Source organism: Cynocephalus volans, chromosome X (assembly GCF_027409185.1).
Source record: "Cynocephalus volans isolate mCynVol1 chromosome X, mCynVol1.pri, whole genome shotgun sequence".
Lineage (NCBI taxonomy): Eukaryota > Metazoa > Chordata > Mammalia > Dermoptera > Cynocephalidae > Cynocephalus > Cynocephalus volans.
This window is the reverse complement of record NC_084478.1, coordinates 10,044,851-10,058,265: the sequence shown is the minus strand read 5'-3', so window position 1 is coordinate 10,058,265 and position 13,415 is coordinate 10,044,851. Positions and strand designations below refer to the sequence as shown.

General features: G+C 43.3%; 1 protein-coding gene and 1 pseudogene across 1 annotated transcript in view; one reads left to right on the top strand and one right to left on the bottom strand.

Annotated features, from left to right (window-relative positions):
* Positions 1–13,415, bottom strand: part of LOC134367152 (G-protein coupled receptor 143-like) — a 188,941-nt gene that overhangs the window by 34,113 nt on the left and 141,413 nt on the right. The window lies entirely within an intron of this gene.
* Positions 1,041–1,287, top strand: LOC134367706 (cytochrome c oxidase subunit 6B1-like; annotated as a pseudogene).

Genomic DNA, 13,415 nt, shown 5'->3' with positions numbered 1-13,415 from the left:
CTTCCCAAAGCCACCTCTACCTAACGTGCAATTGCAACCATCTGAATGCTTAGTCCAAACAGGAAGGAGTCCAGACTCGAGAGACCAGTGGTTATTAGATCATCCACGAGAGCAAGGGTTCCCTTTCTTCCTTCCCCACCTCCCCAGTCCCCATTCCCTGCATAGTTAACATTCCTGGACAGTCCGCATCACTCCTCTTTGTGCTTCAGTACACCCCACCCTGTTTCCCCACAGGATCTGAGGCACCGCCTTGCACAAGCAGCTGGGAAGAGGGAGCGTAGCACAGGCAGAGCTGACTGACTGGTCCAGCACCGCCTTCGCTTGGCCTCTTCTGTCTGATGGGACCCCGGGGGGCTAGGGCTCCATCAGACGTGCCGGCCATCATTCCTAATTCCACGAGACTCCTGGAAAGTAGCGTGACCCCCATCTCATTGGGATTTTAACTCAGAAAGATAAGCTGTGTAGACAAAGGGAGAAGTCAGGGATCTGAGTGGGCTAGGATGCCCTTCTATAATGAGATGAGAGGGAAGAGACACGGAATTGCACACAGGGGAATGAGCTTCAAAAGGAGAAATATTTTGTAGCTAGCTGTCTGGGCAGCCATAAGGGACCGACTCCAACATATTTTGCATCCCACATTGTAAGCAGTGCCAGGAGGAGGCCTTCCTTGGCCTTCCTGGGGCTGGGAGCATGTCGGGTGTGTCTGAGCAATGCGGGGTCCTGCACAGGAGGCGCAGATACACAGTGGAGTGGCTTTCAGCAAAGGGCTGGACCACTAAGAGTGCACAGTCTCTCATTCCAGACCCTACCCTTGGGCTGCACGACAATTGTGGGCTGAGGTGGGACAGCGGGCAGGCGTGAGACCAGGCAAGTCTGGGGCTGGAGCTCACCAAAGCCCGGTCAATGGTTCACTGCCCCCAAACAGGCATGCAGGATAGGGCTCAGGTGCGGCCCAGTTATGCAGCGGCAGCCACACCAATAACTTAGGCATCCAGCACTGAGCTTCAAGTGCTGCAAGAGCAACTTGAGGAGTCAGCACAATGGCAGAAGACATCAAGACCAAAATCAAGAATTACAAGATTGCTCCTTTTGACAGCCACTTCCCCATCCAGAACCAGACCAGAACTACCTGGACTTCCACCACTGCGAGAAGGCAATGACCACTAAAAAAGCAATGTTTATGTGTGTGAGTGGTACCACCGTGTGCACATGTCCCTCTACACCATAGCTTGAGTCTCAGCTTGGGAAGACTATTGGGCTGAAGGCACATTTCCTGAGAAGATCTGATCTGGCTGCACCTCACCTCTCCTCTGTCTTCTGTCCTTCTCCTGGGGTGTGGTAAAGGGAGACCTACCCTGGGACCCTGAAGCATGACTTAACTAATAATAAAAACACATTGGAAACCTGTGAAAATAAATAAATAATAACTGAGGATTCTGAAATGCCCAAGGGGTGAGAGTCTGAGCTCCAACCCAGCTCCAAGCATCCAGGCCCCAGCTGAAGACCATAGTTCCTTTGTCCAACCCCTGGACAGCTTCCACGTCCAAGTGAGTGAAAGTCCTCCCTAGACCCTCTTTATTCTCACACTGTCATTTTCCTAGAGCAAGTAGTGACTTCAATTCAAGTCACTTTTCAAAGATCCCAAGCACCTTCTGTTATTGTTTAACACCTGTTTATCCCACAACCTGAAACCAGAGTAGCAGTTTAAATTTTAATTTTATATCTGCCTTAATGACATTTGTTAAGATTTGGATTACAAGAACCAATACTCCTGTGCCAAAGAAAATAGCTAAGTACTGAAAGGATCTAGAAGAGAGTGTGGAGTTTAATCCAGACATACCTACAAATTGCAGCCCCTACCCTGGAATTCAGCAGGACACTACTGTCCCCACCAGCTGCGGTCTCTCAACCGCCACCTGCAGAATGAACCCCACCCCAGGCAAGCTGGCTCCTACAGAGAAGCTACGGAGGCTTCTGATCCCACACTCTCAGCTGTGGCTCAAACCATCCAGGGGGATCCTCTTGGAGACCGCACACCCAGGCTCCAGGAAGTAAAACTTCCACCAGGTAGGGGTGAGGACTTGGTCTCCACAGCCACTGAGCAGCTGTCTTGTTTCTCTGCTGTGTAGCATGTTCCTCTTTGATGGGAGAGCCTACCTCACTCGCAACAGACAGTCATCCTAGTACTGGAAACCTGCCCTTGCTCTTGCCCCTCGGAGGCAAGATGTCTGGATGTCTCACCTTGAATGTGCACCTTCTGCATGATGGTGGGTCCTCAGAAGCGAGGCTCTGCCCAGTATCCTTTAGTCTCTGGCACCCAGCATCCTGCCTACCTGAACACTGAGCTGCAAAATGTATTTGCAAACACTCTCCTGGGTGTGAGGAGGGCTTCCTGATTGCCTCTCCTGGTCTCTCAGGGCTCATCTGTCCTCTGGGTACAGACAGTGCCCACCCTGTCCCATCTGGCCCCATCTCCCTTGCATCCCCACCATGGGTGAGGGTGAAGTAATGCATCCCCCTATAACAACAGGAGTAATGCACTTCTTCCAGCTGCTGCCAGCACTCCAAGGCTCTTCTTATCTCCATAACTGGTGGTCTATGAGACCTCTAGTTTTGTTGTAGCTCTGATCCCTCCAAATCTGATTGAGGGAATGGTTGGAGACACACCATTGCATAGGCTGCAGGAACAAGGCCTTCCCATGCTGCTAGTTGCCTACCCAAAGCCATTCTCTCCTTTATCTTTATTAACTTGTCACACAGAGCAGTGACATGCTTGGCTAGCAGACTATGCTTCCTACCTCTTCCAGCAGCTAAGTGTGACCACATGTACTACTCTGTTTTCTGTTGCTGATAACAAAATACCTGAAACAGGGTAATTTATAAAGAAATGAAATGTATTTCTTACAGTTTGGAGGCTGGGAAGTCCAAGTCCAGGGGGCATATCTGGTGAGGACCTTCTCCTGGGTGGGAACTCTCTACAGAGTCCATGGCAATGCAGGAAATCACATGACAAGAGCGCATCTAACATGCTCACTCACTCTCCTTATGAAGCCCCCAGTCTACTTCCTGACAACCCATTAAACTATTAACCCATTACTCCATGAATGAATGAACCCAGGCATGTGGGCACAGTCCTCACAATCCAATCACCTTTTAAAGGCCCCACATCTCAAATGCCATATTGAGGATTAAGTTCCACATGAACTTTGGAGGGGACATTCAGACCATAGCACCACGAAACTAAGTTCTGGCCAAGAATATGTAAGTAGCGTTGTGTGAAACTTCCAGAGATGCTGCTTAAAACTGGCTCAGGGGAAATGGGCCCTTTCTGTATCACCCTCTTCCTCCTTCTTGCTGCTTGGAATGCAGGTGTGTTGGCGGGGGCACCAGCAGCTCTACTGGGCCATGACACCTTGAGGATGGAAGTCAAACAATAGGCTGGTGGAGCAGGGTGGTAAAAGAAGCCTGAGTTTCTGATGTCCATCAGAAGAACCCTGGATTGCCCACCTCTAGGCTCCTTTAGCATGAAAGAGAAGTTCTATCATGTTTAAGACACTATTATTTTATGTATTTTATGCAGCCAAAAAGAATCCTCACTGATCCACCTGGTTGGCTGCCTTTGGCTTTGACCATCTTCTCTGGAGGATTTTCACAGCCAGAAATATCTGTGTTCCATACAGATGTGTAAGAGTTTGGTAGATAAGTTAAGAAAAAAAAAAAAAAAAAGGAAGGAAAAAGCATAAAAAATGAAGTAAGCACTAAACCACAGGCCACGGTTAGAGCATGGTGCTGATAACATAAAGGTCCAGGATTTGATGCCTGTACCGGCCTGCTGCCAGGAAAAAAAAAGTGCAGGAGAAGGAAGGGAGGAGGGAGGGGAGAAAAAGCACCTCATGTCCCAGTCAAGTGGACACATAAAATTAGCCACCATACTGCCTGAATTTATAAGCAGTCACTCTTTGTTTCTGCTCCTGGTTCTGCTCGCAGTGTTGGGGTGGAGCAGCAGTGTCACAGCAGGGCTCCCTGAAACGCCCACCCCAGACCCTATAGGCTGAGAAGCATTCTATTAGATCCCACAGAAGAGGAAGGTACGGGGTGCATGCATCTAGAAAAACTGATTTTATGATATTGATGCAAAGAGCCGTCTGAATAGTGTTTGCCTTGCCTCACCTCATAATCAATAGGGAATTTTTTTATCACTTGAGAGGTGATGAATCCTACGCCAGCCACCAGGCTGCTTTCACGCTTGCTCTGCGTAATAAGCACATTGAAGAGCCTGGTTCTGTTTGTGACTCAGCTTTAAGCTGTGTTGTTGTGACGTTTAGTCTGAGCTCCCTGGCACAGAAGTAGAACAGGACAAAAAGCCAGCTGCAGGCCAACCATACTGAAGGCAGAGCGTGATTTTTGCCTTCATTTCCTATGCATCTCCCCTGCCCAGTGTCCCTAGCCAGGACTGGCTACATAATTTGTGGACGACGTTTTGCAGTACCGAATGAAAATGCAGGACCACTTGTTCAAAAACTCTGAAGAATTTCAAGATGGCGACTGTAGAGCAATAACATAAGTGCAGGCCCTTTGGACCATGGGGTCCTGTTTGACTGCACAGGTGGCAGCTCGTGAAGCCAGCCCTGTCTACACCTTTGACTTCTAGTCATTGTGTCCTTTGAAAATTCCAAAAGGACAGCAATTTTCAGCAGCAGCAGAGGGGATCCTTTGGGGGAAATGATCTCTGCAAATCAAACCAGGTGTTGCCCAAGCCTTCTCTGGCAGCCCAGTTATCTCCCCAGGGTCAGCATAACCCTGCTGATGGAGAGAACCTCCACTTCCCCTGACTGCCCGGGTTCCCTGGTGTTGGGGGTTACATTGTGCCCCAACCAAAAATATATGTTGAGGTCTTAACCCCTGTTGATATGGCTTTATTTAGAAATAAGGTCGTTGCAGGTTTAATTAGTTAAGATAATGTTACACTGGAGGAGGGTGGGCCCTTAACCCAATGTGGCTGGTGTCCATATAGGAAGGAGAGAAGAGACACAGACACCCAGGGAGAAGACCATGTGAAAATGAAGGCAGAGATTGGAGTGACGTGGCCACAAACCAAGGAATGCCAAGGATTGCTGGCAACCGCCAGAAGCTAAGACAAGGGCAAGGAACAGATTCTCCCCTAGAGCCTTCAGAGAGAGCGTGGTCCTGCTGACACCTTGGTTTCAGACTTCTGACCTCTAGAGCTATGAGAATGCAGCTGTGTTGTTTCAAGCCCCCCAGTTTGTGGTACTTTGTTACGGTGGCCCGAGGAAACTCAGACATCTGGCAACTTGCTCTCAGGGTCCTGCTGCTGCTTCAGTGGGGGCTAGAGTCTACAGCACTCTGTTCACAGAGTCCCAGTCAGTGCCAGGAAATCCCACAAAGCAGATGCCCACCACGGCAGCCCCCAGAAATCTCGCCAAACCTATAGGCCCCATGTATGGCACACTTCACTCCATGAGTGTGTTACATAGACTGTAACAGCCAACAAGCAGTATAGACCAGAGACAAACCAGCAATATTCGTATTTGCCATGTGCTGATTTGCCTTGGACTCCTGACTACCCAGTCTGTATGAGATGAGGGAAGTATCTCTTTATAGAAACATTCCAGATCATTTTATTTTGTTTATTCATTTTTCCAATACTAGAAAACTGAAATTTGTTTGCTTCAATTTCTTTTTTCTTTCTTTCTTTCTTTTTTTTTTTTTTGCAGTATATACTCACATTTGAATAACCAAGTCTAGATGTTTTAAAGGAGTGATGGGATTAGGATTAAAATAAAGGAATAGAACTTCCAAGGATTGACTGGATTTCAGCTTTGAGCATCAATGTCTGCCAACATCACAAAAGAGGGATGGCCAGACCTGATGTGGTTCCATGGACAGACACACCACTTGTGATGCAGTCTTGCGAAAAAGTCCAACCTGAATGGGATCAAAACCTGTGGATCTGATTACCAGCTTCCAGGAAATACAGACAACAGCAGTCCTCACGGTCCCCAAAGCTGACAACATCTACTATCTGACCCTTTGCAGAAAACATTTGCTGACTCCTGGATCAGAACTTGAAAACCACTTTCTCAGAGACGCTTTTCCTCACCAGGTGTTTACGGACTGAATGTTTGTGTCATTCCAAAATTCATATATTTACATCCTGTCCCTTAATGTGGTGTTATTAGCAGGTGAGGTCTTTTGGGGGTAATTAGGTCAGGAGGGTAGAGCCATTAATGAATGGAATTAGTGCTCATATAAGAAGGAGGCAGAGAGCTAGCTTGCTCTTTTTCTGCCATGTGAGGATACAGCAGGAAGTTGGCAGTCTGTAACCCGGAAGAGGGCCCTCACCAGAACCTGACCATGCTGTCATCATGGTCACAGACATACAGCCTCCAGAACTGTGAGGGACAAATGTCAGGTTGTTTATAAGTTACCGTCTATGGTACTTTATTATAGCAGCCCAAATGGACAAAGACACCAGGATTTGTCTGTTGCTATCTCTCATAGTACCACACCATTTCCCTTAATAGCCCCAACCAAGTTTGTATTTGTGCTTATTTGTGTGATTTTGCCTCCCAGGGACATTTGGCAATGTCTGGAGACATTTTTGATTGTCAAGACTAGGGAGGGGGGAGGGGTGGTGCTACTGGAATCCAGTGGGCAGAGGCCACTGATTGTAGGCTGCTAAACCTCATACAGAGCGCTGGACGACAAGACTTATCCAGTTCAATATGCCAACACTATTGAGCCTGAGAAACCCTGGGCAAGATTCAACAGACAGACAAAATCATGTTTTATTCTCCACTGTATATCTGCAAAGAGCAGATAATCAAGATATATTTGCTGAATGAATAAGGTATTATCTTGTTAATCGTATACATCACATCATCCTGTCAATCAAATAACCTCCAAATCCGTGAGCACAGCTCAGACAAAGCCATGTGAGATAGCCAAAATTAAGTGTTATTTGGAATATCCAAAAAGAAAATTACGTTCGTGATGACATCACAAAAAGAGAGACACCAGACATGATGTGACTGTAGAGGAAAAATGCCACCACTTCTGAGGCAAGCCTGCCCTTAACCCCAAATCTAATCAAAGCCTCCAGAAAGATTGCATGGATTCCAAAGGTCATTATGAGCACATAGAAAGGACATTTACCTACCACAAGATTCCTTTAAGTGCAAGGGTCTTTAGAGCTAGAGGAAAAAGTACATATCTTGAGAGCCAAATAAATGCAAAATCCCATCAAGTGATCAATGATGTTAGCCCTATAAATGCCCTTGTGTGCCTAGAAGAATCAATAATGTGTAAGGGTCAGGGGCCTGGAACCACCTCCCATGAATCGTGGCATCATGGATAGAGCAATTATTAATAGGGCTCAAGTATCCCATTGGGGTCACTGTCAAGAACCTAGACAGGGTCTGGCCCAAATCTTGTGTGTGCCCACAGGCTCGGTTACTGGGATGGTAACTATCATCTGGAATAGGGGCGAATCTCAGCTCTAGGAGGATTTAGGAAAAGTATAGAAATATTCAAGAGAATCAAAACCATAGGATTCAAATTTGGGGTGCAGAAGGAAAATGTGTATGATTGATATTTAATGCATTTCTAAAGTTTAAAAGAATTTCTGAGCTTTGGGAGTCACTGTAAAATATATAAGTGAGTAATTTAAACTTATGATTTTAGTTGAAAACATTCTATAGGCAGTATTGGAACACGTAAAGGAACTTAAGTTTCACTATGTAAATTCAATTCATTTGATTTAAAAGAGTTATTTGTGTACATGAGAATGTATCTGTTAACAGAGACAACTGAAGTGATGAAAAAAGGAACAGAATGCAGTATGCTAAAAGTTTTAAATGTACTGTAGAATGCATGGAGGTGTTTAATTAAGTTTGCAAACGGGATCAAGCATTTTCTGAAGGCTCCTTAAAAGTGGTTGCTATTATTTGCTAGACCGAAAACATAGTTACAAAAGGAAAAGAATAGCAAGGTTTCTAGGCAGAATTCTAAGGTTAAAGAAAAAGTAGGCATTGAACTTGTAACAGATAAACAGGCCATCAAATTTGTGAAACAGAATAAATCCTTTTTGTGCACACATACACACATGACACTCGAGGTACACAAACAACGCTTCTGAAGGGCTGTACAATGTCCAAATTAATGTGCTTACATAAAAAAACACAAATCCATCTTTGCAACCCTGTGTCAATAATATGATCAAATACCAATACAGTCTACCAGATAAATTCTACTCAAACTCAGAAACCTTGCTCAGCTCTCCAACTGGAGCCTGCTTAGAGCCGGCAAGACCTGATATGATACAAGTTGCATTCTTCCTAAAGTGTTTGTGTTCCTGTTTTTGCATAATCTGAATCTAATTTTCTGCCTTTGTCACATTCTCTCCCACTTATACATTTGTGTGTGTGTGTGTGTGTGTGTGTGTGTGAGAGAGAGAGAGAGAGAGAGAGAGAGAGAGAGAGGAGGGAGGGAGACAGGGAGACAGAGATTGGTTGTCATCTGAATAAATTACTTCATCAATAACCAACTGATCTCCACTCCTTATAAAGGACCAAGGGGCTGGCCAGTTAGCTCACACAGTTAGAGCATGATGCTGATAACACCAAGCTCAAGGGTTTGGATCCCCGTACCTGCCAGCCACCAAACCAAAATAAAAACATAAAGGACCAGCTTAACTCTAAGCCAATTTAGCTAGGATGTGTTGTTTCCAGGTCCAAATAACCCTGTTTGCAGAGAGTATGTGCTTTGGAAGTTACTGAGCTTCGACTGGTTGAAGTCCACTGTGGTCGGACTCTGCCCAACAATAGTGTCCACAGAGCAGCACCATCAGCATCCACATTAGAAATGGGGAGTCTCAGGGGAGTCTTGGGCCTCACCCAGACCTGTAGATGTTTTTTTTTTTTTTTTCGTTGCTGTTGTGACCGGCAAGGGGATCATAACCCTTGGTGTGGTGTCGCCTGCACCACGCTCAGCCAGTGAGCACACCGGCCATTCCTATATAGGATCCGAACCTGCGGCCTCGGCGCTCCCAGCGCCACTGCACTCCCAGCGCTGCACTCTCCCGAGTGAGCCAGAGGGTCGGCCCTGTTGTCTGTAGTTGATCAAAATGTCGTTATGTGGCACATGACTGTATTTTAGGTGTTGCTTGTCATAGGTGTACACCACAACGACTCATTTCTATCACTGTAGTTTGAAAGCAGCCATAGCCAATATGTAAACAAATGTATATGATTGTGCTCTAAAAAACTGTCTTTATAAATGTTCAAATTAGAATTTCATAAAATTTTCACATCACAAAAATTTTATTCTTCCTTTGATTTTTTCTAACTAGTTAAGAATGTAAAAAATATTCTTTTCAGATTCTATTTCTTTGTCTAACTAAGTGATGATTTTTTTAAAAAAGTTTTCAAATGTTGGCAAGGGCACAGAAAAACAGGAATTCTCAGGGAATGTAAAGTGGTGCATTCTTTGGGGTTGGCAATATATATATTAAAAGTGTTCATACTCTTTGACCATTTCTAGACATTTTTCCAAAGAAAATAACCAGAGATATACATAAGATTAATGGGCAAGGAGAGTGATCATAGTATTATTTATAGTATTGAAAAATTGAAAACAGACTCCACTCCCAGTTCTAGCAACTGGACAGATTGAGGTAATGTATCCAATGCTCCCCGTATTTCTCCAAACACATACACATGTTGTATAAAGTATAATACAAATATGAAATGCACACACTAGCTGGAGAGAAGCCTCACTTTCCTGGGTCAGAAGATGATTGTATCCCAACATAGACATTCACGGTTAGGGGCTGAGGTTTTAGTACCCAGCATAGGAATGAAAGATATAACATTGACATCCCCCCGCCCCCACAAAAGCCCCCAAAACGGGAAGCTGGATGAAGCTGAGACCCCAGCATAAAGCTGGGACATGGACTCACTACCTTCTTCATGAATGGGACGACTAGTTAAACTTCTCATCTACACAGGAAAGTAGAAAAAAAGCTTGTTTCTTGTGGACACTCCAAGGGAGGGTGTGGGAAATAATCCTATGAGAAAACAAAATCTCAAGCCTATGCAACATATTTGTGGAGTCTGAACACACACTATCCCTGTGGCATGGAAATTCCAACGTGGGAAATTAATGGAAAAACTGGCCCCATCCAGCCCCTGGTGAATCTGACAGAAACAAAGGCCATCTACACTATAGGGCTGTATTAGTCCATTTCTGTTGCTTATAACAGATTATCTGAAACTGGATAATTTCTAAAGAATTTAAATTTATTTCTTATGGTTTGGAGGCTGGGAAGTCCAGGGTCCAGGAAAAACATCTGGTGAGGGCCTTCTACTTGGTGGTGACTCTTTAAAGCAGTGCAGGGTGTCACATGGCAAGAATAAGCTGAGCAAGAGAGAGCTAATCTCCTCACTTGCCCTCCTTATAAAGCCATCAGAACCACACCCATCACTCCATAAACGGATCAGTCCATTCACTTGGGCACAGTCCTCATGATCTAATCACCTCTCAAAGGCACCTTTCTTCAAATACCATAATTGGATTTCCCACTCTCTTACCACTGTTACAATGGGGATCAAGTTTATAATAGGTGAACTTTGAGGGTCCACATTTGACCCATAGCAAGGGCTCTTCCATGACCCAGGTCATTTAGGGCTCCCACAAGAAGAAGAGTCCTGCTAAAATTGAGAAATTATCTACCATAATGGAGAGTTAGCAGACACAACACACTTGAGGATTAGTAGCCTGAGAAATTAAGATAATAAAACCATCTAAAAAGGACCATAAAATAAATGGTTTGAATTGATTCCAAACATGAAAGAAGGAATGGAAACCATAATAAAATAACAGGATACACATGAAAGAAGGAATGGAAACCATAATAAAATAACAGGATACAACAACAAAACTATAGGGAGAAATTTAGCAAGGACAAAAGAGAACTTCTAGGGGAAAAGAGTATGTCACTGAAATAAATTCAATGAATGGGTTAAAGAGCTAAAGGGAAAATTTGTGAACTAGAAACATAGATTATGGAAAATTACCATGAATGTACTGCAGAGGGATTAAAAAATGGGAAAGATGAAAGTTGAAGAGACTTAAAGGATAAACTGAGAAGTTCCAACGCATGTCTAATGAGTTCCAAAGGAAGGAACAGAGAGAATGTGGAAGTGGCAATAGAGAAGAGATGGCAGCTGATGATTTTTTGAGTTGATGAAAGACATGAATTCTCAGATTAGATAAACAAAAACAAATATGCACTTGTACATATCATATTAAAACTTCAGAACACGAAAATCAAGAGAAAAATTTAACAGCAACAGAGAGAAGAGAATCACCTACAGAAGAAAATGAAGTTGTTTGATAATAAGAATCACATAAACAACAAAACAAAAGGAGAAAAACAGTGAAATAATATCTTCTACCAGCTAAGAGGAAATACCTGATCATTTAAAATTCTATACCTAGATAAATCGGCACTTAAAAATTTAAGGAGAAATGGGCAAAATCTATATTTAAAAAACTTAAAACACTACTAGAAGACTCAAAGAAGTCTGCAACAGATGGAAAAGCTTCAATAGGAAATCCTCAGATTAAACTACAAATTTTACAAAATCTCAAATATGAGAACATATTTTCTGCAATAGATGAGCTATCTTAACATTCGTGTGGAAAAAGAAATATGCAAAAGCGTCAGAAAACATTTTGAAAAAGAAGAGTAAGTGGGGGAAGGAGTACTCGGTCTGTGAGATATTAAAACACACTGTAAAACTAGCATAATCTTAAAAGTGTATCACTCAAGCATTAAAAAGCAGATGGACTAAGGAGAAATGGGCTGAAATTTGTAAATAGTATGAGGAATTGGTATGTGATAAAGCGGGAGTGCGAATGTATTTTCCACGTGGGGCAGCCCAGCATCAAGCTAGAGACAAGGACAACACCCTAGGAGACAGAGGAGAAACAAGATGGCACCTGAATCCCTGAGTGACTGGAACCATGGCACCCATTGATCTGGAATGTCCCTCTTAGACCCTTTGTGAGATCTGTACTGTAAGTCACTGAATTTTTGGAATCTCATTTCTAAAACAGGCTAGCCTTCTCTCTACCTCACATAGATTCCTAACTCACTTCTCAGCTAAGTAAACTCTAAGCTGATCAACATTTAAATGCAAAAGAATGATGTGCGGGAGATATTTTTTGCATATTTATTTATTTATTTATTTATTTAAACATTTATTTAAACACTTATTTGTACATATTTCTGGGGTACAGTGTGCTGTTTCAATACACGCATATACTGCACAATGATTCACTTATGGTAGACAGCATAGTTTTGTACGCTTTAGTCGCCCATTTTTCCCTTCTTCCTCCACCCCCAATCCCCCTGCCTCTGGTAACCATTATTCTACTCTCTACTTCTATGAGAACCACTTTTTTTTTTTAACTCCACATGAGTGAGATCATGCAGTATTTATCTTTTTGTGCCTGACTTCACTTAACGTGATGGTTTCCAGTTCCATCCATGTTGCTGCAAATGATAGGATATCATTTTAAAAAATAGCTGAGTAGTAATCCATTGTGGGTATACCACAGGGTTTTTTTGTTTGTTTTTTATGCATTCCTTCGCTGATGGACATTCAGGTTGATTCCATCTCTGAGCATTGTGAATAGTGCTGTGATGAACATGGGAGTGTAGGTGTCTTTTTGATGTATTGATTTCATTCCCTTTGGGTATATACACGGTAGTGTGGCAGCTGGGTCCTGAAGCAGATCTATTTTCAGTTCTCTGAGGAACCTCCACACTGCTTTCCACAGTGGCTGTACCAATTTACACTCCCACCAACAATGTAGGAGACTTTATTTTTCTCTGCATCGTTGCCAGCAGTTGTTATTTTCTGTCTTGTTGATAATAGCCATCCTAACTGGTTTGAGATGATACCTCATTGTGGTTTTAATTTGCATTTCCCTGGTGATTAGTGATTGGGGCATTTTTTCATGTGCTTGTTGCCCATTTGTATATCTTCTTTTGGAAAATGTCTGTCCAGGTCCTTTGCCCATTTCTTAATTGGGTTATCTGGGTTTTTTGCTGTTGAGTTGTTTTAGTTCCTTATGTGTTCCAATTTGCAAACACTTTCTCCCATTCTTTAGGTTGTCTCTTCACTTTGTTGATTGTGTCCCTTGCTGTGCAGACGCTTTTTAGTTTGATTAGTCCCATTTATGTATTTTTTCTTTAGTTGCCTGTGCCTTTGTAGTCTTGTTTGAAAAAGTGCTGCCGGCTCTTTGGGAGATTTTTTAAAAGCTTTTTTTATTAAAAAATTATTGTATATATTAAAGGTATACAACTTGATGATTTGATATACATT